The sequence below is a fragment of the Pituophis catenifer genome, unplaced genomic scaffold, assembly GCF_029215685.1.
Source record: "Pituophis catenifer annectens isolate HBS135680 unplaced genomic scaffold, rPitCat1.0.hap2 SCAF_1, whole genome shotgun sequence".
Lineage (NCBI taxonomy): Eukaryota > Metazoa > Chordata > Lepidosauria > Squamata > Colubridae > Pituophis > Pituophis catenifer.
The window spans coordinates 269,011,894-269,026,774 of record NW_027256881.1 but is presented as its reverse complement, the minus strand read 5'-3'; positions in this window follow the sequence as shown (position 1 = coordinate 269,026,774).

Below are 14,881 nucleotides of genomic sequence, written 5' to 3'. Positions count from 1 at the left end.
TAGGTTTTTGAAACCATGTAAGAAGAAAGCTGTTGGAGTTAGCAATTTCGAATGGAAAATAGAAGCTTAGAAAATAAACAAAAAATTGGACTTTGGCTGTATTTAAAATATATCTGACTATAATCTACTCTCAAGCCTGTGGGTGTTCACCTGACCATTATAATAGGAGCGGACAACCCATGCCAGCTGTCAGAAGGCAATCTAATGGTAGGAAATAGAAAAGAGATATAGATAGACAAAGAACAATATAGTAAGGTTAGATCTACTCAGAGATTATGAGCAGCTGGATAGGAATCGGGACATTATAGTCCCAACACATGTGAAGGATGCCAGCAGCAACAGAGAAAAATCTGGACAAGAGTCTATGCAGAAGGACATTAAATAGCAAGACTGAATGAAAATATTTTTAAAAAAACAACCAAGATAAAGAAAAAGAAGAAGAACCCAACAGTGGAAAAATAGTACAATGATTCATGTCATCAGAATAACAATCACAAACCATCCAAGAGGCGACACGATTAATAAATTAAAAGGAACCTTAAAAAAATAAAAAGGAATAAATAAATCAACAAATAAAATAGAGTAATCAGTGCAGGAAATAGTAAGAGAAATAATTCCATGAATCGTGTCAAATTAACATTTCCTACTGTACTGAGTGCACTTTGAACATAGCCATACAATATCAGTTTGATTACGTCTTCGTACTTGGGACTAAATCCAGCCTGGATTCATTTTGGTTATTATCCAGAATTCTTACACCTTTAATAATAGTACTGTTGTGTAAACTAATTAAAATCCCTTTCTAACTGTGAAAGAAACCACATAATTTGCTAGGTTTATGCAACATCTTCAAAACTGCTTCAGTTGTCTCCAAAGACTGATGCATAAAATAACTATTTCACTTTACTTCCCCCCACCCTCCAAAAAGGTTTTTGAATGTTTTGGATAGAACTAATGGATAGTGCTATCTATTCTATCTATAAAAAGAAAAAAAAATCATTATGGTTGCATAATTACATCGTTGGAATACATACATTCCAACAAATTATGTCTGCCAAATATTTCCACAGATATAAATCTTTTTCCCCCTCAGAAAGTATCATCCTGCAGAAATATGATTGCCGTACACTTAATGCCAGTTTGGGTGTCTCATTTACATTATTTAGTATGTTAGGTCTCAGCCACCCGATTGAGATAAACCACAAAATCATGAGTCAATGAAAAAAAAGATTCATCTTGCGCTCAGTCAGCACCACCATGTGGTGGAAATTATTTCTGCATTGTAATATGTCACTGTATTTTAAGGAATTAAAGCTCAAAATCTTTCTTCCTAGTTTCATGTTACATTACAGTAAAGTTGATTTTGAAAATATGTCCTTTCATTTTCAGTTGCTTTGTGATCTGCATTTAAGAAACAAGCAAATTTGTAATAACTTTTTAGGAATACAGACTTCCCTGGATAGAATGCTTTACCTTAGCAGGAACAGTGCATAGCTGACCTTGCCTGGGTTCAGAAAATAAGCATCATCATCCAAAAATAAGCATCAAAAAGGAATGGTTAATTCTTAAACAGGATTTCTCTATAGAATATCAGCCCAGACTGGGAAGTCAAAGAAGATCCCAGAAAAAGGTAATAGAAAACTGCTTATAAAACAGCCATTGTGGTGCAGTGGTTAGAATGCAGTATTGCAGGCTAATTGTCAGGAGTTTGATCCTGACCAGCTCAAGGTTGACTCAGCCTTCCATCCTTCCGAGGTTGGTAAAATGAGGTCCCAGATTGTTGGGGGCAATATGCTGGCTCTGTAAACTGCTTAGAGAGAGTTGTAAAGCACAGTGAAGTGGTATATAAGTCTAAATGTTATTGCTATTATTAGCTGTGAACATCTCCATACAGTCACCATGAGCTGAGCTTAAATTGAAGAACTTTACACCATACACACAGTTTACATACAGTCTTTTATATGTAAAAATCTTCTGTACTATCACAGCGTTCCTTTTTTTAAAAAAAAAATAAAAAATAACTAAGGGGCAGAATGTTACAGCTGGATTTTCCAGAAAGTTTTTAGCTCAGTCTGAGAAAAAAAAGTCTTCACGTAATAAAAACATCCACACTACATGCTAACCATGACCTTGTCTGAAGAGAGAACTACAGGCAATCTTCAACTTAGAACCATTTGTGTAGTTGCCATTACAACTTTCCCAGCTGGCTTCCAACAAGCAAAATCAACATGAGAAACCAGATTTGCATATGATAACAATCATATGATTCACTTAATAGATTCACTTGATAACCATGACTAAAAAAAGGTCATAAAACTGGGCGTGTCTCACTAAACAACCACCCTGCTTAGCAATGGGAATTCAGATCCCAGTCGACAACTACCTATATGGCATATAAATGTGAGCTGTTTATTTGGGCTTAAATTTCTACATATCTTTCCACCAAAAATCCAGAATATGGGACAAGAGCAGCAAAAGTCCCAATACAGTAATGCCTCCCTATATAGCATGCTTAGTTAAATAGTCTAATTGAAAGAAAACCTGAATCATCTCCTTTTAATAGCCCCATAATCCCCTGCAGGGTGGAGTCTGGGCAACTGAATGGAGCTGAGTGTTTACTGGCTGGATGCCCTTCCTGTTGCCAATATGGAGTTACCGAATATTCATCAGATATATTCTCACCGTGCCCAGAGAGACAAATATAACCCTCTACCTAGAATCGAACTCACAGTCTCCTGATTGTGAGGTGAGAGTTCCACCTCTAGGCCACCACACCATTCAAAGAACACCTGAATGGGATTAATGAAGTTGAAATAAGCACTATGGGCTTTATCCCCTTTCTGAAGACATAATAAATATTTTGTTTCTATACAAGATAGAATATTAAGTAGGGAGTAAGTCAGTGGTGGGGTTCAAAAAATTTTACTACCGGTTCTGTGGGCGTGGCTTGGTGGGCGTGGTGTGCCTTGGTGGGTGTGGCAGGGGAAGGATACTGTAAAATCTTCATTCCCTCCCCACTCCAGGGGATGGTTACTGCAAAATCCCCATTTCCTCCCAATCAGCTGGAGCTCGGAAGGCAGAGATTAGATGGGGGCAGGGCTAGTCAGAGATGGTATTTACCGGTTCTCCGAATTACTCAAAATTTCCGCTACCAGTTCTCCAGAACTGGTCAGAACCTGCTGAATACCACCTCTGGAGTAAGTATCTTAGGGTATAGCATATTGTTATCAGCAGGGGTGGGTTCTACTTACCTTTACTACCGGTTCACAATGGGGCTGCACACATGTGCTTGCTTTGCTCACGCACACGCAGACTCTTCTGCACATGCGCAGAAGCATTCTGATGACATTAGGGTCAGTGGGTGGAGCCTCCTTCTGGTTTTACTACCGGTTCTATAGAACCGGTGCGAACCGGGGGCAACCCACCACTGGTTATTAGCTACATTCACACATATTTAAATATGATGGTGTTGGTTACAATGAGAAGAGAACCCATACATAAAACCTTCCTATGGGGAAAAAGTTTTAAATGTGATGCTTTTAGGAGAGTGGCAACAATTTCTCTATTTACAACCACTGTCACTAACTTTGTGCATATCATCCAGGTAGACCCTTTCTAGATCTACAGGAAGTTATTGCTTATTGGCAGTAATTGGGACTAGAAACTCTTGTCACTAAGTGACACAGTCATAAGATGTGATATCATGTGACCATGTTGACTTACAACAGCAGTCCCAATTGCCATCATTAGGCGAATCCTGCATAGTCACAGTGTTCTGTGGTCAGATGATTGCCTTTTGTGACCTCCTGCAGGCTTCACTATTGACTATTGACTGTCAGAAACTAGCTGTGAAGGTTGTGATCACATGACCACAGGACACGGCAACATCGCAATTGCAAGCTGATTGCTAAGTACCTTAAACACAGTCACTTTTCCACAGAAATGCTACAATAGCCACAACTACGAGAACCTGTCATGAGTACCTCTCATTCAATACTGTTGTAAGTTCAAACCATTGCTGAATAAATGGTTGTTCAGCAATGACTAGTTGTATTCCCCACATTCACAAAACGATGATACTCGTTTGGGAAGTTGCTACACAATCCACATGAATTCTTCTTTGTAGCTAATGTGTGCGCATAGAAGGCTTGCGGGGTTGGGTGAGTGTTACAATCTCACACCGAGCTTTGGGCAGCTGCAGCTGCTCCATGGTTTTGAAGAGCAGAACCACAAGGAACCATTTTATGAATTAAGGATGTTGTTGAATCATCTGCACAGCAGAATCATTGAGCTATGACTAGATACAGATGCATTGTGCCCACTTGGTTGTTTAATGTATTTATGAATAAAAGATGAGGAAAGCCTGTAGAGACATTAGATTTGTGTTGTGCAAACATGAATGCGAGTATCTTTTGCATGCAGAAGATGCCATGTTGTTGACACAGAACCTGCATGACTGGATAGATTGTATGATGCAACAGTATGGGTGACCTTGGGCCAGTCCTTCTCTCTCAGTCCAACTCACCTCACAGGATTGTTGTTGTTGCAGGGAAAATAGGAGGAAGGTATGCTGGATATGTTCCCCACTTTGAGTTATTTATAAAAATAATAAAGGTGGGATATAAGTAAGTAAGTAAATAAGTAAACAAACACAAACAAACAAATAAATAAATAAAGCACATGTATAACAAAACCCAAAGTAACTATATTTTACAAAGTTGCAAGTTGGATTTTACATAAATGATGAAAAACCATAGTAAGTATACAGATTTTTTTGATTTGATAGAATGTTTGCTGAAGATAAGAAAATGAATGAAAAAAAATTAATAAGTGCATATGCTGACAAAAAGGAAATGATGTGGATTGAGGTAACTTAAAATGGCTCCATATAAGAGCTTGCTTCTCCTATCTTTATTATATAGACATCAACATTGGCTAGGTAAGTTAGTAAAAACGTAAATATAAATTGAATGTAATGGGAATGATTACTTAAGAAGTGAGTATGGTAAAACCAAAAGAGATGATTAAGAACAATTGGATATTAAATTAAAGTGGATTGAATAGAAAAGTACAAAAGAAGTAGATTGGGGGGATTTAGTCATGTGGAAAGTATAAATGAAGATTAAATTGCAAAATTAATATATGAAGGAAGGATAAAAAATTAACAGAGATAATTGAATGGATCAAGAAGAAGATGATCAAGAAAATTGTGACTGGAAAGAGCAGAAATCCCAAGAAAGAGAGAGTTGGTAGGTTTTAAGAACAAAAGGCAAGGTAAGAAGCCTTGTATGGACATGATGAAAGCAAGAACAATTTCAAGGGTAGAAAGATATGGCAAAGTAAACATTGGAGTGCACACTAGTTTTAAGGTATGTCTTTATTTCCTTGGCTTCCTGATTTTGATCCCTTTTATGCATATGCTTCAAAAGGGAATGTCATGATAGACACATATGCATGCCACTTGATAATATTGTTACTGTTGTTGCTCTGTGCAACAGCCTAAAGAAAAGAGCACAGAGAAATGACTCAGGGTACAGATGTTGATTATTATTACAATGATAATAGTGATGATGATAAGCAGATTTGTCCCCAATAAATGTAATAATCTTCAAAAACAATTGGCAAAATGTGAGCCCACTAGGTTAAACAGACCAGGAAATTAATTAATCCAAAAGAAATAAATAATACTTCCAATAAACTATTTTTATTTTATTTTTTGAAAAAAATTTATTTTTTAAACAAAACATAAAACATAGATCCATCTTCCATTACAATTTCAAACTGTGTATCGGTTGGTTACAAATCTTTTGTGCTTCATCTCCATATTCAGAATTTACTAGTTATTTAATTTCTCATATTGTCAAACAAATAAACATCCTCATTTATCATTTATTTAACTATGGCTTTACCGCTTCATAAAAATTATTTTCAAATATTATATTTATAACATTCATTTCATGTTTCATATTTCATTTCCATGTTTTCTTATCTAGCCATTGATAAAATAAATCCCATATCCTATAGTATTGTTTATCTTCTTGTTCTCTAATTTCAAATGTCAATTTACTCATTTCAGCACATTCCATAATTTTCTTAATAACTTCATCATGCATTGGTATTTTCTCATTTTTCCAATTTTTCGCAAACACAATTCTGGCCGCTGTTAAAATGTTCACAATCAAATATCTCAATTCTCTATTGTATATTTCTGGCACAATCCCTAATAAAAAAAATCTCTGGCTTAAAGTCTATGTGTCTTTTTATCATTTTTTCCAACTATGTGTGGATTATAATCCAGTATCTTTTAGCTTCTACACATGTCCACCGGATATGGTAATATGAACCCGGTGTCTGATGACATTTCCAGGACTTTTCCAATTTGTTCTTGAACATTCTGGCTATTCTTGCTGGGGGTAAATTCTACTTGTAAAACATCTTATACAAATCAATAAACTATTTTTATTGAGATTGGTTACATTAACATAATCTTGCAAGTCTGATCGTGCTGTGTTTAATCAATTAGGAAGGTGTGTACCTGAGTCACTTCCAAATATTATCTTATTGCTCTGGACTTAAAAAATGTTTCAAATCCTTTTGCCTAGATAATGGTTTTTACATATTTCCATCAAGGTCATTTTTCTTACTATAAAACAAAAATGATTGATTTTTTTTAAGTGATTTTTTTTCACTTAGCTCTCCTATCAGCAATAACCTTCTTTCTGTATTTAACATGTAAAGCCAAGAGGTTCTGATGCTGAACAGGTCTGAGGTCTCGGGTGGCCAGTGTAGAAGGCTGTTTGCCTCTTTTCATGAAGTGATGCAACAACAACAAAAAAAACCATATTTAAGCCCTTGTTTGTTTTCTTGTTTATCAGTTAAAGGATCTCTCTGTGATGGGCATTTCTTCCTGAATGGTGTGTGTTTACAAGACAAGTTGCTTCATTTACATACAGAAGAACTGCTATTAAAAGGAAGAATTTGGGAAACAATTCCCCTAAGTCTATACAATTCATAACATAGTTCTGCCTGTGTTGGGAAATAAAAGGCCAGTTGGAACTAAGCATTGTAAATTCCCAGGTTTATTCTTTAAATATCCTTGAATTGCTATGATTCCAGAAAAACAGCTGCCAAATTGAACTGACATCAAACCAACCTTTCAGCAAGAAAATGGGCATAGCTGACCCGCTGGCTGCATCTCGATAGCATGGATAGAAGCATATGGCTTTCTTGGAGACAGATGAAATAAAGTTGGAAAATGTCTTTATCTTTAACAGTTGGATTTCTCTGAGCCCTTTCCAGATGGCTTGTAGCCAATTTTGTGGACTGAAAATGCATTGATTTTCACTGGAAAGACAGAGCGGAAGAGTGAATTTGTCAATTGTCCTGGCTCGGGGTCAAACATGATTTTGGGGGAGGGGAAAGGGTATTGTGATGCCATCCTAAACCTGAAACAAATGTAATGCTAAACCCAAACCACTGTTTCAATCTTATGGCCAAATTCCATAACTTATTACTATTATATGCACACAAGAACATAGGATGCTGTAATTTATCAGTATAGTATACGTATGTGCGGAACCAAACAATGTGGCCTTTTGTAGCCGACAGATGGAAAATTTGTCAATATGCAGATTTTCAAAGATTTGTTGATGTGGCAAAAACTAACCATCATGGTAGATTTATGCCTAACCTTTTTATTTTCAGATCTTGCTATTTTGTGATCTTCTCCAATTATTTACTTTTATTCTAATATCTCCTGGTACTGTCACATCAATTATCCACACTTTCTTCTTTTCAACCATAGTTATTTCTGTTTTATTATAAGCCAAGATTTTATAAGTCTATATTTGGAATCCTCATAATATTTTAATCTGCTCATTTATGACTACTTTTTCAACTATACATTCCAACCAATTTTTCATTACTGGAATTTTTCCTTCCTTCCTTCCTTCTTTCCTTCCTTCCTTCCTTCCTTCCTTCCTTCCTTCCTTCCTTCCTTCCTTCCTTCCTTCCCTTCCCTTCCCTTCCCTTCCCTTCCCTTCCCTCTCTCAGCCTTCCTTTCTTCCTTTCCCTTCCTCCCTACCTCCTTATCATTCTCATTATCTCCCCTTCCCCTTTTCCTCCTCCTTCTCCTCCTCCCTCCCTCCCTCTCTTTTAATTCTGCTAACTTCCCCTTTTATTTTCCTTCTGGGAAGTTTGCATGGAGAATGTGGGGAATGTGGGGAAGTGGGGAAGCCAGTAGGTATTCCAAGCACAAGGCGAGCAGGATGATAAATGGTAGGAGAGGCAGTGTGCATAGGTGTGGGTCAGAAAGGGTACATGGGAATGCATGAAAGGTGTCGTGTGTTGGGAAGTGTGTGCAGCTATGCGCCAGAGATGTAGCATGGATTGTGGAAAGTGTGCAGATGTTTGGCATTGATCAAGAAGGATACCGGGTGTGCGCAAGAGGTGCTGTGCAGGGCATGCAAGAGGTGACTTGAGTTGGGGAGTTTGCCTGAGTGTGCTTGGGAGTGTGCAAGAGATACTGTGCAGGTCAAGGCCAGCACACAGTGGTGACACAGATCAGGAAGAGTGTGTGGAAGTGTCCAAGAATGCCACATAGATTGGGAAAGATGTGCAGGTTGGGGAAGGTGCATAAGAAGTGTTGCATGAGTCAGGGAAGGCACATGGGGGCACAGAAGAGTTGTTGTGCAAGTCAGAGAAGGCATCCAGGAGATTGGTGGGATTCAGAAAGGATACATGGGAATGTATTGCTGCAAGCTGCATTGGCTCCCAGTGGTCTTCCGGGTGCGATTCAAGGTGTTGATTAACATCTTTAAAGTGCTCCATAGCTTAGGACCTGGGTACTTACGGGACCGCCTTCTGCTACCAACAGCCTCCCACCGGCTAGTATGCTCCCACAGGGCAGGGCTCCTCAGGGTGCCGTCGGTCAGACAATGTCAACTGGCGACCCCCTGGGGGAGAGCCTTCTCAGTGGGGGCTCCTGCCCTCTGGAATGAGCTGCCCCCAGAGGTACGGAGGATCCCGGACTTGCACACTTTCCGCCGTGCCCTGAAGACTCTGTTATTCCAGCAAGCTGGGCTAGCCTAATTTTAACGGTTTTAAATTTTAAATTGGATTTTAATGGGATGTTTTTAATTATGGGCCAAAGTATTTAATCTGGTTTTAAATTGTTTTTAATTTTTATATTTATGTATTTGATCTTGGCTGTTCACCGTCCTGAGTCCTTTGGGAGAAGGGCGGTATATAAATATAATTAATAAAATAAATAAATAAATAAATAATGTGCAAGAAGTCCTGCGTGGGTCAGGGAAGACATAATAGAGGGGCAGCATGAATCAAGGAAAGCACATGGGGAAGGGCAACACAGATTGGGGGAGTGCATGGGGGCTGGCAAGGGCAGGGAAGGATTCATGGGGGTTCTTCCCTTCCCTTCCTTTCTTTCCCTTTCCATCAGCCAGGAAATTGGTGGCTGCTGGGTAAGGGAGAGATCAAGGAATTGCAAGCCTGGATGAAGTGATTGAAACAAACTTGATGAAAATGAATATATTTTGCTGTAGGAATTTTGCAATTCACTCTAATAATAGTGCCATCATATGGCACTTCTTTTACAGGAAAAAAAAATACTTCAGAGACCTCTGCATTTTAGGATCACTGGAATTAAGTATGAAAACAATCTCAATTTAATGGGTGACATTATACTCGCCTAGGTTTTTTTGGTAAAAATTTAGGAGTGATTTTCCATTCCATATCCTTCCAGAATATTTTTCAACTTAAAAGTCCAGCTTATTGATCTGGTATTTCCTGATAATACAAGTATGAATCAGATGCAAATTTCTTAGTTGTTTGATATCATCTTAGATAAACTAGGTGTTACCACCAATCTTGACAAGGAAAAAATAAAGAGCCTAGATTCAAAGTTGTCTGTCCAATATCCATTTAGTTTTCTTGGCAGCATTATATTATAAGAAAATAATTTTTCTTTGCTTTCTTTGGGATTTTTCTTTTACTTTCCATTCTGACAATCCAGGAATCTCCCTGTAGTCATCCATCCAAGAATTGGAGTAAACTACATTGGATGTTGACTACATCCTTCCATATCTAGGAAAATAGAAAGTTAAAAGCTAATGGGATAGAAACTGATTTGTGAGGTAGGAGTTAGAGATGAAAAAGAAAGATGACAGAAGAAGAGGAATGTTTAATAATTCTTTTATCTCTTATGAACGTTCAAACTGCTTATTAGTTATTACAACATCTCTGGGCAGAGACATGACTCAAAAAATCAAATGTGTATTTATTATGGTGGCACCATGCAAATGTCAGTCTTTCATGCTTGTGTAGCAACAGTGGATACAAGTCTGCATGTCATATGGTTTATGTCCTGGCATTACAACAGAAATTCTACCACTCAGTTTCTTCTTTACTGCCCCACCCAACCCAACCCATCCCGTTATTTATGTATTTCAGCTCTTCAAATCAGGAAATAGATGACTACAATGCTCCTTTATTGAGAATTCTGTAAACTGGCTGCATTTCTCCTTCCCTTCTTCTCTTATTCCAGGGAGGGAGAGAGGGAGGGAGGGAGGGAGGGAGGGAGGGAGGGAGGAAGGAAGGAAGGAAGGAAGGAAGGAAGGAAGGAAGGAAGGAAGGAAGGAAGGAAGGAAGGAAGATTTCTTCCATAGACTTTCCTTGTGAGTAGCTCGCTTCTGGGTAGCCACAAGGGAGCTACCCACAGGGAAACTCAGTGGGGGAACCAGCAGGAAGTTGGAAATCGGTGCCTCTCCCACTGCTTTTTGGCCCACTCATAGTCCTTTAGATAGGGAAATATCTCTGAAGTGATGATCCAAGAGGCATGGATTGTGCAGTGTATTTTTAAAACAATTATATATTGAAAAAGGACAGTATTCACAAATCAGTACTGGCTGTGGCTTTCTGCAAGGTGTGTATGTGTCCAGATTATTGTTTTAATATTGAACATTATTTTAGTAGATGATGGTAGCAACAACAACAACATCATGGAGGTTGTTGAAGAGAAAAATAGGATGGGGAATATGGAGAAAGACAACTAGCAATTAGAACCAATGAATGAAAATTTGGAAAGATCAGGTCATAGAAAGGGCTTCAGCACAAAAAATAGCAATGAGAACTTGACAAAAGTGATTTGGAATGGGTGTCAAAAATTAAAGATGATAACTGTCATTTGATCTTTAAAAGCAGGTGTCATTTGGCTGCTTAATACAGATAGTCCTTGACTTACGACCACAGCGGAGGCCAAAATTTGTGTTGTTAAGTGAAACATTTGTTAAGTGAGTTTTGCCCCAGTTGTTAAATGAACCACTGCCGTTGTTAAGTTAGTAACGTGGTTGTTAAATGAATGTGGCTTTCCCATTGACTTTGCTTGGCACAAGGTCACAAAAGGGGATCATATGACCTCGGGACACGGCAACCATCATACTTATGAACCAGTTGCCAAGCGTCTGAATTTTGATCACCTGACCATGGGGATGCTGCAATGGTTGTAAGTGTGAAAAATGGTCACAAGTCACTTTTTTCAGGGCCGTGGTAACTATGAACAGTCACTAAATGAATTGTTGTAAATCAAGGACTACCTGTAGTCTTTCCCCATTTGTATTCATCAAGATACAAACATGCTTTGTCAACATCTTTTTTTTTCCCTGCTGGGTCTCCATAACTTGGCCTTCATCTCCTTCCTATCCCAATGAGTGAAAAAGGCTTATGTTGTTTTTAGCCGTACCCATGTTAAAGTAGTGTTTTCTGCTTTATTTTGCCATAGTCCAAGGTTGGCTACAGTATTTAAAATTACAGGCAGTTCACTAAACAACCATTTGTTTAGTGACCATTGGAAGATGCAATAGCACTGAAAAAAGCAACTTATAACCATTTTTCACACTTATGACCGTTGCAGCAAACCCATACTCACATGATCAAAATATGGGCACTTGGCATATATTTTTGACAGTTCCAGTTTTCTGGGGTCACGTGTTTACCATTTGTAACCTTCCCAGCCAGTTTCCTTAAGCAAAGTCAAGGGGGGAAGCCAGATTTCCTTAACAACCACGATTCACTTAACAACTACAGTGATTCACTTAACAACTGTGGCAAAAAAGGTCATACAATGGGGCAAAACTCACTTGCTTTGCTGGGTTTTTTGCTTTCTTTTGATGCCATATATATAAAACATTTAAAAAATCTATTGATTTATTGTATTTAGCCATATGATGGTACATTAGGCCATTGATGAGCACTTTTGTGCTGAAATGCTTTTGGCTTATTTTGAAAAATGTGATTATTTTAAAACATTATTGTGCATTTATTTAAGAATTTAATAGAGCATTTCCTTATTCTCAAATTAACTGTTTTATCTCCAGATCTCCTGAGTGCTGGATTGTAATCTTCATCAATTTTAGCTAATCTGTTGGCTAGAAAATATAGGATTCATCACTATTTAACAAATAAGTAAGTTCAGTAGCCATAGATTAAAGGTGTCTGCAACTAAAGATGAGCTAATATTGGCAAAAGAGTAACCAGTACTGATCTAACCCATCTATTGCTGGGTATGTTACTGGTTTTAAAGGCTGGTAATCTATTAAACAGCATCTCTATCTACTGAAAGATTCAATGGGCAGAGGTCAATATCTGTGGATACAGCTTATGAAGACACTTCTGCCTTTTGTACTATGTAGAAATTATATTGAACTGGTGAAGTGCTAAAGAGACTGAAGGCGGGCGAATATCCTTATTTTCAAAAAAGTGAGGGAAAGGAAGATCCAAGAAACTATAGAGTTTAGACCAACCAATCTGACAATCAGTTCCTAGGAGGATTATAGAGCAAGTCAAAAAGAAACAAATCTAGTCTTGAAAATAATACGGTAATCACTGGAAATCCACATGGCTTTGATAAAAAGCAAGTATTGCCAAATTATCCTTATTTTATTATTTTAGATCAAGTAACTCCATAGCAGACTATAGAAATATTGTCCCCATAATATATCTTGATTCCAGCACAATATTTAATGAAGCTTTCCACATAGTTGTGTTTAGGAAGTTACTATTCTGGGTTACAATTTCTGGAAGAGGATGAGCAAGTGTGCTAAAAATGAGAAATGATTCCTCATCATTTAGCCGATGAGGAATCGGCTAAAAATCAGCCAATTCTTCATCAAACTGAAGTATTAAGTGGCAGACCATAAAGTTCTGTTTCATTAATATGCTTATTAATGACAAATGAAGATGTGGCAGGAAATATCATCAAATTTTCAAGATTACAGAAAATCAGATGAGGAAGCCAGGATTTTAAAAGAAAGAAAAATTATGATAATTTTGATATACTATTGAAAAAGGCTGAAACCAGTAGAATAACAAAACGAAATGAAGACAAATTCAGACTTACCAAAGTGAAATCAAACCCCTAAGTATAAAGTGGGAGGCAACAACCCTAATAATAGTATTGGGGGGGAGGATCAGAATAACAGTGTTGGGACCTTGTAGGTCATCTAGTCCAACTCCCACCCAAGTAGGAGACCCTATTCCAGTGATGGCTAACCTTTTCCAGACCGAGTGCCCAAAGAGTCCATGCAAGTGCGCCCGAACCCCCAAAATGCAATGTGTGAGCAGCCCCGCGAATGCCCCTATGCTTGTGCACGTGACCCCAACACATGTGCCCCACCCCCATGAATGTGTGCACGCTCTCCACATGCGCTCCCCCCCCCCACACACACACACAGGGCAGAGACCCGAAGACCAGCTGGTTGGTGGGAGGCATGGGCACATGCACATGCACGGCAGAGCTGAACTGGGGCGGTCGCTCGTGTGTCATCAGAGAGAGCGCTGTGTGCCACCTCTGGCACACGTGCCATAGTTTCACCATCACGGCCCTACACTATTTCCGACAGATGGCAATCCAGTCTCTTCTTGAAAGCTTCCAATGAGGAAGCTCCCACAACTTCTGAAGGCAACTTCTGTTCCATTGGTTGATTGTCCCCATTCTCAGAAAACCTTGGGAGAGTCGTTGAGCAAAAACAATTAAAAATGCAAGGATCCAAAAGGAAATTAATAATGCAATGAGCCGTCCAATTTGGAAAGTAAAACTGTACAAAATGTGTTCAGATTTATTTTATTTTACACAGTTTTGTATTTGTTTGAAAACGAATTAAAAACTATCTGAAAAAAATACTATTAACAAGATGTCTGCATAGAACCATGGTACAAAAGGCAGATGTATCTTTCTTCACAGTAGCATTTTTATTTTACAAATTCCAAATCAGTTGCATTCCTTGCCTTCACTTAGGTCTGCAAACAAGCCTTAAACAGAATTATCAGGAAAGTCCTACTGTACTGAAATGTACAAGGCGGTACAAGAAGGGAAGGAGCGGGCACTCACAACTGTGTAACCCACCCAGCCTTTTCTTCCGTGGAAGGCTATTGAGGGCCAGGTTTACATTTCGGAGTTTTAAACATATCGAGCTACGCCTCTAGAAACGGGACACCCGATCCCGTCATCGACCCAAGGAACATCGGACGCGGCTCTTGTGGGTGGACTCGGCAACCCCACTTCACAGAAGAGAGAGAGGCTCCGCGGGCCGATGGCGCTCTGCAAAGGCAAAGCGGAGGCGGCTCGGCCAGGAGGGGAAGCCAAGCCAGGCCAGGCTTCCAAACGTAGAGCGCAACCGAGCAAGCCAAAAGGGCAATTTTCCCCGCCCGCGTGGGCAAGTTCAGCAAAGCGGGCGGGGTTGCGTTGGTTATTTATTTTTTTTTTTTTTGACCGCCCACTCGTTGCAAAAGGGCTCGCCCGGCCGGGTGTGGGAAGACTGCCTGGCTGGCTGCCGAGGGGCGCTGTGGCGCGGTTTCGTTCCTTGCAGCT